We start from the raw sequence: 15108 nt of genomic DNA, 5'->3' as shown, positions 1-15108 counted from the left end.
AGCAACTCAAACTACTCAAAAGAAAATTGTTGAAAGTTGTTAGATTTGCATGTTGAATCTTTGCTTTTTCTCTGTTTGGGACTAATAGTTTTTCTCAGTGTGTTTTCCATTGCCTCTATCTTGCCCTGATATTGATGTCTGTTCACTCAGCATTTACCAAACACACACACCTCCTTTGTTGTTCTCCTTCTGCTATCATTTACAGGGATTATCAGTCTAAACGCACCCTCACCTCCCCCCCAACTTATTACTGCCACAAATAGTGGCAGTCACATTCACCGGCTGTTCTAAGTATTCCTGCTGGAACGACAAACAATTTCAATGCACACATCAGGTGGAGACGGGCTGTTTGATGGTTATTCAGTGTGAAATACCCAACAGTATCCTCTTCCACAAGGACAATATTATCTCCACGTAAGCTTCATTAATGGTAGATGGAGTTTGTGTGACTGCATGTGAGTGTGTGAAGTTCAATCCACCAGAAGGCCCTGTTGGCATAATTCTTTACAAACACAACACTAGCATGCACACTGTGACTTCAGTATAGGTTTATTGGATCTCTGATTTTGGATTTCTGATACCTCAATCAGTTATTTTCTCCACATCATGCTGAGGAGACCATTCCATCCCTCTCTCCTCACTCTAATTCACTGCCAGTTTCAATTAAGAGTCATAATTACTTTTCTCCCTGCTCAGTAAAATGAGTCCGTTCATGTTGATAAAAGATGACACTGCCAGTTGTTACAGAATTGCTATTAAGTACACTCCAGAGCCCATTTATTGTTTGCAACACAAAGATAAAAACATAAAGATTACGTTTATTAATGAGTCATCCATGGAATTGTATTTCACTTGTCATTAACACGCTAAAAAATAACCCGCACTGTATTCTCTGCATCAATGTTCGTGAACTAGTCTGATCGCTTTCTGTGCAGCATGTGATTCACCTCTGTATGGCTGCATCACACAGAGAGATAAAATGTCAAAAGATAAAAACAAATACAAAAACTGTCAGAACTCTACAGGTCATGACCTCCTTAAGGCCACTTCAGTGCAGATTATTAAACCCATAATTACTGAAAACACTACCTATTTAGATTGAACAACAGCTGGAGACCTAGTCTTTCCATCGCTTTAGATATACAGTATATAGAGCATGCAGAATGTACATTGGTTTCCAGTCCTTGAAAACGGCTTCAGCATATTATGATAGGCCGCTGGCTTGAAGTTACCACAGTTTGAACCCTCTCTTCTCAGTAGGAGTCGCACAATTGCCAGCAGCATTGTTGCAAACAGTGCAAACAGGATCCTTGCATTGACTAAGCCTTCGTGAAGAGGTACATAATGAGTGGGAGCGTATTTTTATTGCCAGTTGAGAGTTCCAAATGCGTGTTTGGAAAAAGGTAGATGGCTGCTGCCTCTGGAGATTTCTCATCTGGTTCAAAGTGAGATATGTGGGCATGCAAAATCAGCTCAACAGTAGCTTGTAGTTAGGAGTAAACAGCCTAAAAAGGTAGCAAAATTGATAGCGCAAGCTAACGGGATCCTGCATTTTAAAATGTGTTAAAACTTGTACTTACGAATAATTAATTAAACAATAATTACCAACTGACAATTGGAAACGTTATTGCTAATGAATAAAGTGGTTCATTAATACATGGCATGCTAAAGGTGTGAACAGTCAAATCTATATATATCACAATATTTGGTGCATTATGTTTGACAGCAGCCAAAAGATTAATGTGTTACTGTCAATCCTCCACTTTTATATATTGCATAGTGGTATATAGAACAAATGTAAATATGGCCTGCAGTTCTTTTGATAAATGTTTTTCTCTATCACAAGTGCTCTGCCTGTGACAGTTAAAAAGAGATGCTCAAACTCCCCTGCTAAAACTAAGGTCATTAAAAAGTGATGTCTTTGCTCTAAGTTTAGAGGCAGAAAAATCCTGCATTCTTTTGGAAAGATAACTGTGGGGCCAAAACTTTTTTTTTTTTTTTTTTTAGCTATTCTGAGTTTGCTAGGTTTGGCTCTTTGCACTCATGACAGGTGAAGGTATACTTTGTAATACTGATTCCTGCTCTCACATTCTTGCTTTACGATCAGTTTCTTTAGCTTAGGCATCACATTTCTAACCATGACTTGATGTGAACCTGGATGAGATATTAATAAAGTATTTGATATAGAATACTGTGCTTTAAAAAAAACTGTTATGTATGTATGCCACTACACAGATTTTAAACATTACATCCCTCTCTACCTCTCAACATTTCAATGACTTTCTTCAATGTTTATTTGGTTTATTATGACTACAAGGAGCATATCATGCCTTTTTGTAATTTTTCTGCTATTTTCATTCTATTAGAATGTTGATATGTCATCATATGTCCAAAACAATAGTTGAACATGCGTAAAAATTCTCCCTGAAAGTCATGCTCAGCATGCTCTGGGTACATTGTTTGTGATTACCTCTACTTCCCCATTGAACTGATGTTAAGTTATTCAATAAATGGTTATCTATTGGTAGCCTTTGATAAGGTTATTCTAAGGTGTCATCCACTCGCATATTATAGATCGTATTCACATTATATCATATCAAGATATACCAGTGGAGCCCCAGAATATAAATATAGACCTGGAAATGTCATGATGCTGCCCCTTTCGGAGTTTGGATACATTCACAACACATTTTAATTATTACATGTACACAGTAACATTTGAGTAGTTTTATGTGCCCACTGTAACTGAGCAGCAATAAAATATGTGCATTTTTAAAGCATATGACAAGGACTAAGATGGTACTGTGTTGAGTATTTACCTATGGGAATTATTTAAGTATAGCGCATTATAGTCACTATTAAAGGTATCATTGGAAATGTTAATTTATTGCCACTATTTCTTACACACAGATTTTGAAACTAGCAAAATTATAAGAATGCTCTTTGTTCCTTTATTTTGGCTACAGTTAGTCTGATGTTGCAATTGTTATTGCCCTGTTTCAATGGAATCACATAGTGCTTTGGTCAGAATTTACAGCCTAAATTGGGTGCTTAAATCATGACTATGAATCAGTCAGTGGTATTGGCAAAAGCCACTACAAGCTATACTTAAAGATTCTAATACAAATTTGCCCTTTTCCAAACAGCAATTCACAGGCCATCTCACTGCATCTGTGAAATTTGATGACGGAGAAAGGTCTGTTTTATTGATATGGAGCATCGTGTGTCCTCCTTTCCTTGGGGCAGAGTTGGCATAGGCCTGTGTGACTCATTAATCTGTTAGATTGGAACAGTCAGAACATTCGAAAGCCATGTCCCCTTCTCCCACAGTGTGATTCCTTTGATGAAACAGTTTCTTGGCATCCAGAGGGGGCAAGAGAGGCTATAACTTATGTTTTCAATTACCAGGATATTCCATTTCACAGTAGCACATTGCATGCTGCATCTGTCTGTGCCATTTGCATGAACATCTTCTAGTTTCATTTATCACCATCAGGCCCAGATCTACAGGGATACTTTATTCCCCACTTTATTGTGTCATCCATCCTCAAGCTAAAAACATGACGTAACATAGTTTTCTTTTGATATAAGGCTTTTTGTATTGATTTAACACCCTCTCCCAATTTGGAATTCTTTATGATCTTTATCAGTGTATTGACTTAAGGAGGGTATAGATACTCAGAAAGGAAACTATGGTACAGAAGGTTTAGGGTATTGCCACAAGATCAGTCTCTATAGACCTACAAATCAGTAGAACCAGTAGTTGCTTATAAGTGCTCAGAAATGAATCTTCCCACTCAAAAAACACACCAAATAGTAATTGTTGGAATGCACAACTACATTGACATACAGCTACCAGGATTTTTAAAGTGAATTTGCACATACAGATGATAAGCAGGAGGAGCATTGGGTAATCAAGTGGTTAAAGTGTGTGCCACTTAATCTTGCCTGGTTAGAATCCGGCAATTAATCTTTGCTGCAGAGTAGACCATTCCCCTTTTTCTCCCAGTTTCCTGTCAGCCTCTATACCACTACTGTACTTACAAATAAAGGCAAAAAAAATTCTCAAAATATATCCCAAAAAAGCAGTTAGTAGTAGTAGGCAGTCTCTAGCCTCTCACCAATCTGTAGCTATAAAATGAAGCGATGTGTGGAGGACTTAATTTTTCCCAGCTTCTAATGATCTACCTGTTTCACTGATGTACTTCCACACAAGATTCTTTTGGTCATAATATTGTCTTTGTTTGTTGTTATTTAAAATTCAGTGACTGAGTATAGGGACAGCCTGCATGATGCTCACCAGTAATTTTGGAAGAAAAACAAAATCTTCCTTCAAAAGGAAATCAAAGATATTCAGAAGATGTCACTGTGTTAAGGCATGCAGCACTAGCCACCACATCATCTCATATCTTTCAAGAGCTATTTCACTTAAGAATTACTGAATAAGGTTCTTCAACCAAAGAACTTACAGGCAAATGTGACTTTGTTGTAGAATAACAATAATGTTAATACATTTAGAATAATAAACTTCAAACATATGAGACCCTTTTGCAATACAAACTAAAGCCCACTGACCCCATCAAACAGTGGAAAGACCTCTTTCCAGAATGCCCAACTGTCCAACCTATGCAAGTCCAGCAGGGCCCAAACACTGTCAGTGTCTGGCCATAACATTAGTCAGCTACAGACAATGCCTCATAGAGTAAGTGGCTCTAAGAAAGTGGATGCGAACATTTTGATGGCAATGTCTGGGATTATTGATCAAAATTCACAGCTATTTATCCTGGCAAATACATGCAGTACTGTATGCAAATTTCAGTGGGATAATCCGTGAAGGAGTCAAGCCTATAGAGTTTCTCACAAGGCCCAGCTGTCTAAAAAAGAACTCATTGATTGGTCTTGGCTTTTGGCCATTTGGGACGGTCAGCTAAAATGTACCCACAGCACAAACAGCAACCAGTTTCTATTTCTCTCAAGTGTTCTTGTCTGCTGAGATGCACAACTCCAATTTGCATTTTTCAAACTGTCCAAGATAGTGATGCTGGCCGAAGAGATGTACTTGAGAAAGCTGAACATTAAAAAGTAACGCCTGAGATGTGAAGCAGATTTCCAGTGTTCTTTGTTATCTGAGCCAATCCTAAAGCTAGTTCTCTCCCCAAATAGTGAGGATTGTGAACACTTCCAAGTTTTACTGTCTTCACCCAAACCCTGGTGATTGGCACCCATTAATACTTAAAAATGCCAGCATAATCCACTACCATTATGCTTGTGCTGTCATAGAGAATTAACTTATCTGTCAGCTTTCCCAACTTTTCACAAGATCTAAATCCCATTGGAATGTGGAGAACAATTCAGGGAATGCCAGACAAAGTGGGAATGAATGCTCCCACATGGCAGTGGCTCATGTCAAGGCTTCTACAGAAAGGAATGATGGCAAAGAATAGTACTTCAGCATGTCCACAGCATGGATAGAGGCAAGTCACTACACTGGCTGGCATGAATGACTCAAGTCTTGAAAGGGGAACCAGCTGGCACTGTAGCCAATGGAGATGTAGATATGGTGGCTGGACTCTGACTCCTGGTATTAAGCTGCTAGATAAGGGAAAAAGTGGGAATCTGCTCTTCAAGGTTTCTGGTTAGTGAAAAGAAGTGGTAGTTAGTTCATCCATTTTCTCTTCCTGTATGCCTAAATCTGTCTTGCACCTCAGCAGCGTAAGTCTCTCCTGAGCATAGCTGTCCTGCCTCTGCTGGATCCAGTTGTGCCTTTTTGTTGTTGTAAGCTTGTGAAACTATCTCAAAAAAAGGAGGCAGTGGCTTGGCAATGTCACAAAAGAGTTGTACAAACAACTTTTTTTTTTAAAGAAAATAAAAAGCTCCGATTAATTCACAAGGCTAAAACTGGCAAACACCCAACTTGTGTTGCAAAGACAACAGAAAATGAAATTATACTTACTCTGAAGCATAGCTTTCATGCAAACAGACAACAAAACAAGAAAGACAAGACAGGTTATTGAGATGATGCTAGAAAGGTACTATCAAGCAGGTTCCAAGACTCAGCAGATCCTTCAATGGGAAACACAACATAACATACAGTATATCTGAGCATATAGGAAGCACTTTGGTAATTGGAGAAATGAGTCAAACCACAAAAGTAATTACTGTAAGTACTGTACTTCAGCCAAGTGAGGCAGCTGGTTGTACTTTTTTCCAGTGTCCCATACCACCAATTTAAAAAATGTTTGATATTTGTTGTGAAATGTGGGGGCAAAGGAGCATTTTATGACTGGCTTTTGGATAGTTAGTTTACTGACTGTGGTTAATATAACTTGTAGTCTCACATTTCATATATTTGATCTTTTGCAAAAGGGCATAATGAATTTTTAGATGATCAAATATGAATACAGAATGGCCATGTCTCAATAGAGATGAGTTAGAGATGAATAGAGATGAGATTGAAAGGCCTGTTGAAATGCACAGTAGTATGCTGTGTGCAGACAGAGCAGGCTGGAGTTGTGCAGCCATGTATACTAATGCCACTGAGTTCCCAAATAAGAGCAGTGGAGGACAGGCTGGGCAAATCTGAAATCTTACTGCAAAAACTATGTCGCTACCTTCATGATGCATTGATTTCTGTGCTTGAATTGACTACATGGATGACCATTGGTGTCTTTGGTGTCAACAGCCCCCTCCCTCATCACCTCACACATCCTTGTTGTTGTTTTTCTGTGTCCCCATAAATAAAGAATAAGAGTGTGTTAAAGATTTTTCACAGCACTGCAGGGTAGACTGCAAATAAATCATTAACTCATTCCACAGGGAACACAAACAGATTCCCATATTTGCAGAGAGGTGGTTTATCTATTCTAATGTGATAGAGAAGAGTAACAGCCCATGTTGAGCAACTAGCATTACTGCTATTATCCTGCTTTCTTCTTCATTTATAAACCTGCTCTAGCAAATTGCCATCGGTCAGATAGCCTTCAGCCGCTACTTTATATGCCATTCAGGTATAATATATAACCTAGATACTTTAAAATCACTTAGTAACAGGTATGCAGCATATGCCATTTTCATATGCTCTTGGTGTTGTTTTGATGGAAGTGATGATGTGGAAGTAATTTGTTGTTGGAGAGGAGATTAGACTCCACTATTTGACAGGTGAATCAATGTGGACTCAGGACAACCCCCTACCCTCCTGCACCATCTTCCCACACCTAACCATCTTCATTTTTAGTATTTACCATTTATCTTCAGTCTGTCTATGGATTCCCGACAAGTCCATTAAGCAAGAGACGCCTTAATGGCTCTCTGCTGATGATGGAGAATCCCCTGTCTGATGAGAAAGGTGAAAAAGACTAAAAGTGTAACATCACTTTGACCTTTGGGTCTATATTTAGTCATAGAGATGGGTGGTTGGGGTGGATTGGCATCATCACTCTCTCAAACCTGTGAAGTGGCAGCTGACTGAAGTTTGAAAAGATTTGAAGTTGTTTTAATGTGCTCTTTAGTAGGTCTGTTAATGCTGTGTGAAACAATAGGGTGCAAAACTGCAATTTTATACCTGCAAACACAAACTGTTGCCTTGTTGGTCACTCCTGTACCCTATTCGTCAGTCACCCTGACAGTGAGCTGCTTTGGCTCACCTAAAGATATTTTCCAAGGTGTAATAAAAATATTCTATAGGGATAAAAGCTCACACAATAACAACCTTTGGTAAGGACCATGTGCCAGTGTAAGAAAGTAAAGACAAAAATGATAGGGGGGAAAGTGAAAGGAAAGCATAAGGGACTAGAAGACAGAAAACGAAGGAAAAAGCTGCATATGGACAAAGGAGGCCCATGGTGGCTCAGCTGGCAGAAGCCAAGAACCATGGCTGAGTACTCTCCACTAAAGATAACAACATCACCCCAGCTAGATTACAGGCCCCAGTGATGGGCGGTAGGCCCAGGCAGAGATTAACACTGTCGTTCAGGTCTTTCTGGGACCTTGTCCCACCGTTAACACTTACAGAATGAGATCTCTACAGGAGCACACAGTAGAAGCCAGACCGCCTGTCCAATGAAGACTAAATGATCAGCTAATCTGGTTTACACGGTTGCTAAATGGCAAAGAGCTCCATCGTGGTTGAAAGCTGCCAAAGGTTACCCCTGCTGTGCCCAATTATAATATGGAACTGTGGAGATAAACTGAATCAGTTAAGCTCACATGCACAGGACAGGATACAAATATATAACTGCATTGATTGGATTTTCCCTATTGTTGAAAATACATAGATATGTACCGGCAAATGTTTCTTTCAAACATTGCTTTTTTGGAAAATCAAACAGTAGTCTACATCCAGCCACTAAATGTACATCATTTAACACACATGCATATAGTATGTCCACACAGCCAAAGCAACAATTTCCCAAAAAGAATTTGTATTCTTTTAAAATGCGTAATCTTAAACTACTCTGATCTAATTCAGGTCTAATACTACTGAGAACTCCAATATTTACTGAAATGTCTGCTAAAAACCCAGAAATGTTCTGGTGCTCTGATATATGATAGAATGGACTGGTTGTTAAACTTTAATGTTTTTAAGTTTGCTAAATATGTATCTGAAGCCTGGAAAAAGCTTCAGGATGGTTTATATGTTGAATTGCTCTAATGTCGGTTAACTGGTTTTCATTCGTTATTATTTGTTCCTTTTTTTTTGTTTTGGTATCTTGTAAGCCCATTTGGGCTGGGCACTTCTGGTGCATGACACATTAATTAAAAAGAATCAAAAATCAAAATCAAAACTACCACAAAAAAAATAAATACCAAAAGTAAAAAGGTTGTGTTAAGTCTCAAATCTTTCCTTATTTATTTATGGAAATAAGCCTTATTTCCAGCAAAAGGTCATCACAAACACCAAAAGACACACATTTTCAGCTACCGTGAAGCAAATGTAAAGAGAAATGCCACAGAGAAAACGCATTTGTTAAAATATGAGGAAACACGGAAATTTGTCAACCCTGACTGGCAATGAACGCACTGAAGTGTAACAAAGAGAGCATGAGACAGAAGAGACAGATTATCTCACCTACAATATTACATTGTGTTAAATTTTCCAATTCGGATATAACCACAAAAACTCCACCTGTGCATTGTGTGTGTGTGTGTGTGTGTATGTGTGTATGTGTGTGTGTGTGTGTGTGGGTATGTATGTGTGTATGTGTTGGATCTGCCTCATGAAAATGATCCATTTCAAATGTCAGGCAATATCTCAACCTCGGCCTGAGTTAACACGGCGGAACTGTAGAGGTATCAACTACATTACACTCACCTCTTTGAACTCACTCCACACAGCACAGCAGCCCCAGCTGAAGAGCTGACCTGAAACACATTACCTAAGTAATGGTACAGCCGTAACTGATGGCAGTGGTTGTTGGCAGGCACTTCACATTCTGCAAACTCTGCACTCACCGCAACCCCATGACCATTAAAGTTAAATATGCACTGTCTCTCATGGTTCACGACTCAAATAAGATCCAATTGAAGTGGCCAACAGATAGCATTTAGGTTTAAGTGTGCATCCCTACCATGAGGATATCACGTTGTATTGTTACCAACTCTATCTCCTCCAAAACACATACACTATACTAATTAACAACATAAAGGAAATGCAATTGCTGCTTACAGTGGCAGCTGGTGACAAAAATGTTTGGGGGGGCGGAGTTTGACGGTTGGTGGTCCGTCAAACAAACCATAGCACCACTTCATAACCGCAGTAAAAAAAATAAAAATAAAAATAAGAAAGGAAAACCAATCTAAAAACACTACAACACACTACAATGTCCCCTGGTGTGTTCCAGTATGGTATCTCAGACCCACAGAGACAGGAATAAAAAATTATAATTAGACATGACAAAAGGCCCATTTTACTCACATCACCTAAAGATACCAGTAGTTAAAGTAAAGTTACCAACAAGTTAATATGTTTAAAAAGAGACACTATCATATATATTTTACTTATTGTGTCTTCAGTCCTGACTTCACTGTTAATCTGTAGATTGTTGCAATACCTGAACAGGACAATAGATGGAGCATTAAGCACTCACTATAAGGGATGGCTCGATACAACTTTTTCATGTCCGATACCGATACTGCAACTTGGAATATCTGCCGATACCGATATCAATCCGATACCTTCTTTTCTCTTCTGTTAACTTGTTAATACTTTGCTTAATATGGACATCTAAAAATACCATGTTCAAATATTCTGCTCCCCTAAATTAAGAAATAAAATAGCCCGTGATGTTCCTCAAGCCATAAGCAACACAACAAATTTATATCAGCAGCTTAAACAGCACAAAGAAAAATATGAATGCATAGCAGTGAAAGGCTGAGGCCTGTAAACAAAACACAAACGGACACCATTACATACTGCTTGGCAAAAGACATTCTCCCCCAGTACTCTTTGAGCAAACAGAGATTTCAGAAAATGATCCGGACCTGTGCATCACACCGACGACAACACAGCCTTGAGCTTGAAAGAGGCACTGGCTGCATGTGTGAGGAGTGTCAGCTCATTATCACAACAGATAACTGCATTAACATTTTGAAAGCGGTGGAGCTTAATCAATGGACAGTTAGATTCTCAAAATCATCAATAATTATACACTCATGATAACATTTTGTTTATCATATCGCAAAAGCAATGTTTTCCGCAATAATCACAATATGACTTTTTCACCAAATTGTGCAGCCCTAATATGAACATAGTTTATGAGGGACCGGTTTGCAATAACAGCAGGTTCCATAAAACATAAAACAATACAATTTCTTTGGATTTTCATCACATCTACTTTCAAAACAAGTTCACCCTGGTTGAAATTCTACTGGTCATTTACAAGCTGATATCTGAATGAATATACTATACTAGTTTTTATACCATGGTTTCCTGTGCTGTATAACAGTAAGGAAGTGTTTCAGCAGTGAGTATTGAGTGAGCCCAGACTAGAGTTCAGATGTTCAATACCACTGACACGCAACATTTCCAGATACTGGATGGATACTTTTAATATTTAATGTGTTCAAATTGGAGACATGCATGGAAATGAAATCATGAATACACTTATCTTAAACTGAAACCCAGTTAGCCTTAAACCAACATGCATGACCCACCGGGAGCGAATGAGGAAGAGGTTTGCCTCGCACTTATTTAGTTTGTATAAGAGATATTCATTTCTTTTTGTACCAAATCCACGGCTCAGTACGTGTTGTCTATTGCTTGTGATGGCGGTTGTGCCAGTGCTGCTGCCTGAGTGTCTGAGTATGTGCTTTGCTTCCAGAGTAGGTTCACATATTTCTGTGTGCATGTCAGTGTCTGTGTATTGGCTCTGAGGAAAAGACTCAGCAGACAGTGACTGAAACGCCTCTCCTCTGAGAATATAGTAGCTAATAGCAATCCCAGTCCTTGAGTTTTGAGGTTATCCCATTCAATCACTCGTCTCCACTTCAGCAGACACATTACTAGGCTGCAAAGACACCATGGTACCTTGGTATGGTCAGCATTCAGATCTGATGATGCTGAATGGATTAGTTGATCCTACGGTTTGTGGTAAATTGAAAACGTGAAATAATCCTGATCAATACGATTATTAACTGAAGAGTCGATTCATGTTTTAAGGCTTCAAACATTCTCATGTGTCATTCCAAAAAAAAATATATCTAAATAAGACAGCTATGTGGAAAGCAGGCAGTAATGTTGTGCCATCTGTGCTATTTGCCAAAGGGAGACTCCTCCTATTCACACTGCTGTGATTTCCTCTCCATCCCAGACCAAGGTGACTGACACTTACACAGTGGCAGTGCAGCATGCTCAGAGAGCCATAGCTTAGTTTCTGACAGTAGGCACAAAGGTTTTGACAGGACATGACCCTAGTGAGAGTACTGGCTTGAACCAAGACATTTGCACTTTTTTTCCCTTAAAAAGTAGAATTCCTCAGCCTTCAAAGAAACTAAATTATCAGCAAAAATAACTACATTTGGCACACAATGACAAACTACATTCATTGTGAAGTCAAACCGAAATTTGACTTCAACACTTTTTGTGTAATTAAATATAATTTAAAAATGACACAGGCTTGTATATTATGTATTTTTCATTTTTCAAAAGATAAAACTTTAGTGAAAAAAGCGTCTCAGCTTCCACTGTCTGTGTGGGCATTCCCCATGGCAGCAGTTGACTGACATTTGAGAGCTGCTTACTGGGAGTGTCCTTAACATCTGTGCTGCTCTACTGCCTGGAGCACATCATAGACTCTGTTCAAGTTATTTTAGCACCTACTGATGCTGCCTTCCAGACTCTTCTCAGAACTGTAAGATTTTCAAACCTATTTGAAAAACTATGATAGAACAGCTATTGAAGTCGGAGCTCTGACTGGGAAACACAGGCCAATTTCATGCACCCCGACTTCAACAAAAAGCAGATACCCTGACGTCACAGATGTTTTGAACAGATCTGTCACATGAATAATTGTACATGTACTACAAACAGCACTGAAATAAAACTGAATAACTGTGCAAATAGCAAAATGTGAAAAACTATATAAAAAGGAAAGTAATAGGATATCAAAATTGAACACTTGACCCATGTAGCTATTCCATTACTATCTAACAAGTGTTGTAGTGCTCTCAACAGGGCCCTGGGTACTCTTACCTGTGGGTGGCCGAGCTAACCTCAATAACCAAACTGAATTTACCAGCTTTTAAACTTTTAGCCTAATTATCAATTACAAATTTATGATGGTGGGTCCACTTAGCAGGACTGTAGAATTTGAAGCTCTGATTTAAATCCCATTAAGTGTTATGTATTACTATTCCCTTTTTAAATCCAAATCACACCTTAATGAAATGTAAATATGACATGATATTTTAAAGGGAAATAATGCATTTAGTTAATGAAAACCCAAATATTCAAACCAATTATATAAATCCAAAACAATATAATTATTGTACACAACCTTAAATATGTTCCCCTTTTGACTTTAAAACTTTCTTAAAAGTTATTACCTTGTTCTTCTATCGTATGTACCAATTGTAAAGCTCTTAACTAAAGGGTCCGCACCCACACACAGTGACACTCTCTGCAACCCAAATTAAATAGTGTTAACCCGAAACCAAAACTGTGTAGACCTGAGTCACTGATAGAGAGCATAGTAAACTAATTCAAACGGCTGCTTCACTGCTAATGCAAAGTACCAAATAAAACAACATGTGCACTGATTAGAGGTTACTTACAATTCCCTGAGTTGACACATGGGCGACGGAACAGGAAGTGGGCGACACATGCCGAGTTCAACAGCAAGGTTGCAGGTTGCGGGTATGGTTGCGGTCGACAGCAGTCTGGATGAAGGAATAGCTGAGCGGGAGGTGTCCACTCTTTCCAAAGAGTCCAAGCAGTGTTTCCTGGTCCTCAGTCTAAGCTAATGAATACAGTTTTTCTCAGTCACTTAAGTCATTCCAAAGCTTCTTTACTTCTCATGCCGAGTTCATTTTGAGCTTTAAACTAGTTAATAATATTAACACACACTAGCAACATAGAAGAACATTAGCTGCTACTACAGTGAAATAGCGGTAATATACTGTAACTAGCGTGCTATTGCTAATGAGCTAATCGTGATTAGCATCTATATTTGACACACTGCATCATGATGAAGGATACAGAAGGGGGAATACAACAGAAGCATTTACCTTCTGCAGGTTAAATCATGTCTGTTACCAGTTGGTAGGACTCAGTATTCACCAAAGTAATGACCATAAACACTCTCCAGCGGCAAATACAACTCTGACACAGCTCTACTGTTGTCTGACTAGTCCTTAGCACTACCGGGGTCACCTCCATATCCCGCCCCTCTGTCTTTACAACTGGCTGACAAGCCCATGACAACCAGTGCAATTAAACAAAATGTCAAAATGGACAACCTTATGTCCTCTGTACTACGGCTTGTTAGGGCCACATGTAAAAATATTAATAAATAAATAAAAAATACTGACATGGAGGAGGGGGGGTAATATTTCGAGAAAAAGAGTTTTTTTCAAAACTCACATCAACAGGTAGCTTTTACCCCATGTTTGAATCATGTGAAACGAGTTAGAGCTCATGTACAGAGACAAGTATGAGGTAATGAGAGCATAATGTTGGGAGTTCTTAAATCCCAACATTAGCAACAGACTGATATTGTGAACTATGGTGAACAGGTATTGCATTGCACATGGATGGACACATTTCAATTTTTTACCCTATATATAAGCTACTTTTTTTTGTTTTTATTTGGCATAAAATACATATAGCTGGATTATCTTTTAAAACTGTTGTGAATAAATTGGGTTTTTGTCTCTGCACTCATGTCCTCATCTTGGTCGTGTTATAATGACATTTACTTGTTGTTCTGCTGCTCTACTCAGGCCTTATCTTAGGCCTTCCAATATGGCTGGATTGGCTTCTGTTATGTCAAGGTTTTATGAGCTTTGTGTGACAGCTCTCCTCTATCCTCCCTCTCTGTACCTGCCTGATTCTAACACTGCTTGACACTTCTGCTGATGCATAATTCAGCGAGGAACTAATTACCCTGGCAGCTGGTACAAAGAAATTTCCTCCTTGCCCTACTGTTGCAGCAGCTCCTCATACTTTGTCAACAGAGAATTTCCTGCTGCCGGGCACAGCATCACACACTGTAAAGTAAACTACGTCCTTGTTAACTATCCACTCTTTGAATACAAGCAGAATGGAGTCGCTTTCAGGATTATTTGAATGAACACTGTCACAAGTGAGAAATCTACATGTGAGACACAGATGAATAAAATATTCATGGCTGTCTCCACCTACAAAGTGTGATCAAACAAATGATACACTGTGATAGTTGCTTGGCATCACTGCAGGGTTTATACTTGTCTGATTGTACCTTACTTCCACTATTGAGGATGATATCAATGCAAATCATACCAAACAGGCAGAATTATGCATCAACCTGTTGAAGATAGTAGATTAAAACGTTGTTGTTGTTGTTTTTATTTTCTTTTGAGTGTTGTTTCAGAATTTCCATAAAACCTTAATTGGGATTGCATCTGTTTTTTGTC

This window comes from Scomber japonicus, chromosome 14 (assembly GCF_027409825.1).
Source record: "Scomber japonicus isolate fScoJap1 chromosome 14, fScoJap1.pri, whole genome shotgun sequence".
Taxonomy (NCBI): domain Eukaryota; kingdom Metazoa; phylum Chordata; class Actinopteri; order Scombriformes; family Scombridae; genus Scomber; species Scomber japonicus.
This window is presented reverse-complemented; position numbering follows the sequence as displayed.